We start from the raw sequence: 6,000 nt of genomic DNA, 5'->3' as shown, positions 1-6,000 counted from the left end.
AATATGGTTGTTGTACCTGATGCTGTAAATGTATAGGAGAAGGACGTATATGTTACTGTATGTGTATTCACTAAACACTATGGGGTTGATTCACTAAACCGTGCTATGAAAAATAGCACGCCTTATCAGAGATAGCACACCTTATCAGAGATAGCGCGCCTTATCAGAGATATCACACCTTATTAGAGATATCACACCTTATCAAAGATAGCACACCTTATTAGAGATATCACACCTTATCAGAGATATCACACCTTATCAGAGTAGCTTAGCGAGCGCTACAAACCCGCAGGGGCTCAGGGCAGGACGATTGCCATTGCCAATTAGCAGGCATAAGTTTGTAGCGCTAACTATGCTACTCTGATAAGGCATGTTATCTTTGATAAGCCGTGCTATCTCTAATAAGGCGTGCTATTTGTCATAGCATGGTTTAGTGAATCAACCCCTATATCTGTATTGATGTCCTGTGAAGTGACCGTCAAGGTTGTGAGACGTACGGTAACTGCACCAGGCTAATACTTCCATGACACAATTGTATTTATGTATCTGTCCTATAATCTGTCTTTTTAATTGAATATTATAAGTTAAACTTTATATGAATATTGACTGTGCACAATTGAAACTCTTATTTTTTGGGACATGTGCTTTTGGGGAATACTCCCTAGAAAGAGCCAGAGAGTTGAAAATGATAAAACTGCATCTTAGGCTTTAGAATTCAATGTGTTATGCATGACTATGAGAGTAAGGGGTGTTATAAGAGATGTGGCGGGGGGGGGGGGGCATGATGAGAAGGCCTGGACAGAAATCAGAGGGAAGAGAGCCACAAGAAGGCCTGGACAGTGATTGGAAGGCAGGGAGCCATAAGAAGGCCTGGACAGTGATCGGAGGGCAGAAACCATGAAAAGGCCTGGATAGAGATCGGAGGGCAGGGAGCCATGAGGAGGCCTGGACAGTGATTGGAAGGCAGGAAGCCATGAGAAGGCCTGGACAGTGATCGGAGGGCAGGAAGCCATGAGGAGGCCTGGACAGTGATCGGAGGGCAGGAAGCCATGAGGAGGCCTGGACAGTTATTGGAAGGCAGGAAGCCATGAGAAGGCCTAGACAGTGATCGGAGGGCAGGAAGCCATGAGGAGGCCTGGACAGTTATTGGAAGGCAGGAAGCCATGAGAAGGCCCAGACAGTGATCGGAGGGCAGGAAGCCATGAGGAGGCCTTGACAGTTATTGGAAGGCAAGAAGCCATGAGAAGGCCTGGATAGAGATCGGAGGGCAGGGAGGCATGCGAAGGCCTGGGCAGTGATCAGGGACAGGGAGCCATGAGAATGCCTGGATAGAAATCGGAGGGCAGGGAGGCATGCAAAGGCCTGGACAGTGATCAGGGACAGGGAGCCATGAGAAGGCCTGGATAGAGATCGGAGGGCAGGGAGGCATGAGAAGGCCTGGGCAGTGATCAGGGACAGGGAGCCATGAGAAGGCCTGGATAGAGATCGGAGGGCAGGGATCCATGAGAAAGCCTGGATAGAGATCAGGGGACAGGGAGCCATGAGAAGGCCTGGATAGAGATCGGAGGGCAGGGAGGCATGAGAAGGCCTGGGCAGTGATCAGGGGACAGGGAGTCATGAGAATGCCTGGATAGAGATCGGAGGGCAGGAAGCCATGAAAGGCCTGGACAGTGATCGGAGGGCAGGAAGCCATGAGGAGGCCTGGACATTTATTGGAAGGCAAGAAGCCATGAGAAGGCCTGGACAGTGATCAGGGACAGGGAGCCATGAGAAGGCATGGATAGAGATCGGAGGGCAGGGAGCCATGAGAAAGCCTGGATAGAGATCGGAGGGCAGGGAGCCATGAGAAAGCCTGGATAGAGATCAGGGGACAGGGAGCCATGAGAAGGCCTGGATAGAGATCAGAGGACTGGGAGTCATGAGAATGCTTGGACAGTGATCAGGGACAGGGAGCCACGAGAAGGCCTGGATAGAGATCGGAGGGCAGGGAGGCATGAGAAGGCCTGGACAGTGATCAGGGACAGGGAGCCATGAGCAGGCCTGGATAGAGATCAGGGGACAGGGAGCCATGAGAAGGCCTGAATAGAGATCAGGGGACAGGGAGCCATGAGAAGGCCTGGACAGTGATCAGGGGACAGGGAGTCATGAGAATGCCTGGACAGTGATCAAAGGGCAGGGAGCCATGAGAAGGCCTGGATAGAGATCAGGGGACAGGGAGCCATGAGAAGGCCTGGATAGAGATCGGAGGGCAGGGAGGCATGAGAATGCCTGGACAGTGATCAGGGACAGGGAGCCATGAGAAGGCCTGGATAGAGATCAGGGGACAGGGAGCCATGAGAAGGCCTGGATAGAGATCGGAGGGCAGGGAGCCATGAGAAGGCCTGGATAGAGATCGGAGGGCAGGGAACCATGAGGAGGCCTGGACATTGATTGGAAGGCAGGAAGCCATGAGAAGGCCTGGACAGTGATCGGAGGGCAGGAAGCCATGAGGAGGCCTGGACAGTTATTGGAAGGCATGAAGCCATGAGAAGGCCTGGACAGTGATCAGGGACAGGGAGCCATGAGAAGGCCTGGATAGAGATCAGGGGACAGGGAGCCATGAGAAGGCCTGGATAGAGATCGGAGGGCAGGGAGGCATGAGAAGGCCTGGGCAGTGATCAGGGGACAGGGAGTCATGAGAATGCCTGGATAGAGATCGGAGGGCAGGAAGCCATGAGAAGGCCTGGACAGTGATCGGAGGGCAGGGAGCCATGAGGAGGCCTGGACAGTTATTGGAAGGCAAGAAGCCATGAGAAGGCCTGGATAGAGATCGGAGGGCAGGGAGCCATGAGAAAGCCTGGATAGAGATCGGAGGGCAGGGAGCCATGAGAAAGCCTGGATAGAGATCAGGGGACAGGGAGCCATGAGAAGGCCTGGATAGAGATCAGAGGACCGGGAGTCATGAGAATGCCTGGACAGTGATCAGGGACAGAGAGCCATGAGAAGGCCTGGATAGAGATCGGAGGGCAGGGAGCCATGAGAAGGCCTGGACAGTGATCAGGGACAGGGAGCCATGAGAAGGCCTGGATAGAGATCGGAGGGCAGGGAGCCATGAGAAGGCCTGTATAGAGATCAGGGGACAGGGAGCCATGAGAAGGCCTGGATAGAGATCAGGGGACAGGGAGCCATGAGAAGGCCTGGACAGTGATCAGGGGACAGGGAGTCATGAGAATGCCTGGACAGTGATCAAAGGGCAGGGAGCCATGAGAAGACCTGGATAGAGATCAGGGGACAGGGAGCCATGAGAAGGCCTGGATAGAGATCGGAGGGCAGGGAGGCATGATAATGCCTGGACAGTGATCAGGGACAGGGAGCCATGAGAAGGCCTGGATAGAGATCAGGGGACAGGGAGCCATGAGAAGGCCTGGACAGTGATCAGGGGACAGGGAGTCATGAGAATGCCTGGACAGTGATCAAAGGGCAGGGAGCCATGAGAAGGCCTGGATAGAGATCAGGGGACAGGGAGCCATGAGAAGGCCTGGATAGAGATCGGAGGGCAGGGAGGCATGAGAATGCCTGGACAGTGATCAGGGACAGGGAGCCATGAGAAGGCCTGGATAGAGATCAGGGGACAGGGAGCCATAAGAAGGCCTGGATAGAGATCGGAGGGCAGGGAGCCATGAGAAAGCCTGGATAAAGATCAGGGGACAGGGAGCCATTAGAAGGCCTGGATAGAGATCAGGGGACAGGGAGCCATGAGAAGGCCTGGATAGAGATCAGGGGACAGGGAGCCATGAGAAGGCCTGGATAGAGATCGGAGGGCAGGGAGGCATGAGAATGCCTGGACAGTGATCAGGGACAGGGAGCCATGAGAAGGCCTGGATAGAGATCGGAGGGCAGGGAGCCATGAGAAAGCCTGGATAGAGATCAGGGGACAGGGAGCCATGAGAAGGCCTGGACAGTGATCGGAGGGCAGGGAGCCTTGAGAAGGCCTGGATAGAGATTGGAGGGCAGGGAGGCATGAGAAGGCCTGGACAGTGATCAGGGGACAGGGAGTCATGAGAATGCCTGGACAGTGATCGGAGGGCAGGGAGCCATGAGAAGGCCTGGATAGAGATCAGAGGGCAGGGAGGCATGAGAAGGCCTGGACAGTGATCAGGGGACAGGGAGTCATGAGAATGCCTGGACAGTGATCGGAGGGCAGGGAGCCATGAGAAGGCCTGGATAGAGATTGCAGGGCAGGGAGCCATGAGAAGGCCTGGAAAGAGATTGGAGGGCAGGCAGCCATGAGAAGGCTCGGATAGAGATCAGGAGACAGGAAGCCATGAGAAGGCCTGGACACAGTGGACAGTGATCAGGGGACAGGGAGTCATGCGAAGGCCTGGACAGTGATTGGAGGGCAGGGAGCCATGAGGAGGCCTGGACAGCGATCAGAAGACAGGAAGCCATGAGAAGGCCTGGACAGTGATCAGGGGACAGGGAACCATGAGAAGGCCTAGACAGTGATCGGAGGGCAGGCAGCCATGAGAAGGCCTGTATAGAGATCAGGGGACAGGGAGCCATGAGAAGGCCTGGACAGTGATCAGAGGGCAGAGAGCCATGAGAAGGCCTGGACAGTGATTGGAGGGCAGGGAGCCATGAGAAGGCCTGGATAGAGATCAGGGGACAGGGAGCCATGAGAAGGCCTGGGCAGTGATTAGAGGCAGGCGGTAGCCATGAAGAGGCATAGATAGCAATCATAGGGCAGGAAGCCATAATGAAGGATGGCAGTGTCCGAAGCTGAGGAAGCCTGGACAGCGATCAAGAGGCCGGGTCAGGTAAGAAAGCTGTGTTATTCTGCACTGAGTGAGAAGTGATAAATAGGATATTAAAGAGTGCATCAATTTGGGCCTAGAGGAGACCACAGAAAACATCAAGGAAAGATAAGGAGGACAATACAAAGGGGCCTGTAGAGGTCACTACAAGGGGTATCTAAGGAGGCTTCAGGGGAAAATGGAGGATAGGGTGGAGGTCTGCAGTCTAGAAGAAGCAACGCCTTAGATATTTCGAGGCTTACATAAAATGTCTGCCTTAGAGGGGGCTATAACAACAGCCCGTCCTGTCTCATGGGCAGGAAGGAGGAAACGTATCAGGTCACCTCTGGAGAACCATTTGGAATTCCTGTCCTCATTTCTCTGTGTGATATGCAGTCACATGATGTGGAAACAGCCGTGACATTGGTAAGGAATGTGTAGGGACACTGATCTTCATGTCGTGCCACTGAAGAGAAACACAAATGAAGGCAAGCTGGGGGCTGCGCCTGCAATCTATTTACAAGAAGGAAAGTGGAGGCCATTGTGGTGCAGGAAATTACTACACAAACCACAACAGAGAGAGCGAGACGAGGACCCGACGCTCTGACTTCTGTCACACGAATGTCTCTCTCACTTCCCAGCCTGTTCTGCTATCAGATGTACCAGCTGCAAATGTCCCATCACTGCTCTGCACCACACACAGGAAACCGCAGCAAATCCCAGGCAGACGCTTCATCCACCAATCAGGTTTCAGCTGTTAAAGGACCACTATTGTGAAAAATAAAACAATTTAAAATACATGAAAACACATAAATAAAAAGTACATTTCTCCCAGAGTAAAATGTGCTATAAATTACTTTTTTTCGGATGTTGCGGATGCTTACAGTGGGTAATAGAAATTTGACAGAACTGACAGGTTTTGGACTAGCCCATCTCATCAAGGAGGATTCTTAGGGTTCTTTTTATTTTCAGAAGCACTTAGCAATTGGCAGTTGCCCAGTCCAACTGCTAGAATAGTGTGCAGTGAGCAGTGTGGCTGGCCAGCATTTTTGTATAAATCCTTTTCTTTATAAAGACACTTGTTTACTCTGGGAGAAACATACTATTTAATTGCAGTGAGAAGGGGATACATGCTGGGTGGCTGTACAGGCAGATTAGGAGATAAGCGCTAGGTGGCTGCACAGGCAGATGATGAGATAAGCGCTAGGTGACTATGCAGGCAGACAAG

The sequence above is a fragment of the Hyperolius riggenbachi genome, chromosome 1 (assembly GCF_040937935.1).
Source record: "Hyperolius riggenbachi isolate aHypRig1 chromosome 1, aHypRig1.pri, whole genome shotgun sequence".
Taxonomy (NCBI): domain Eukaryota; kingdom Metazoa; phylum Chordata; class Amphibia; order Anura; family Hyperoliidae; genus Hyperolius; species Hyperolius riggenbachi.
Note: the sequence above shows the minus strand (reverse complement) of the source record.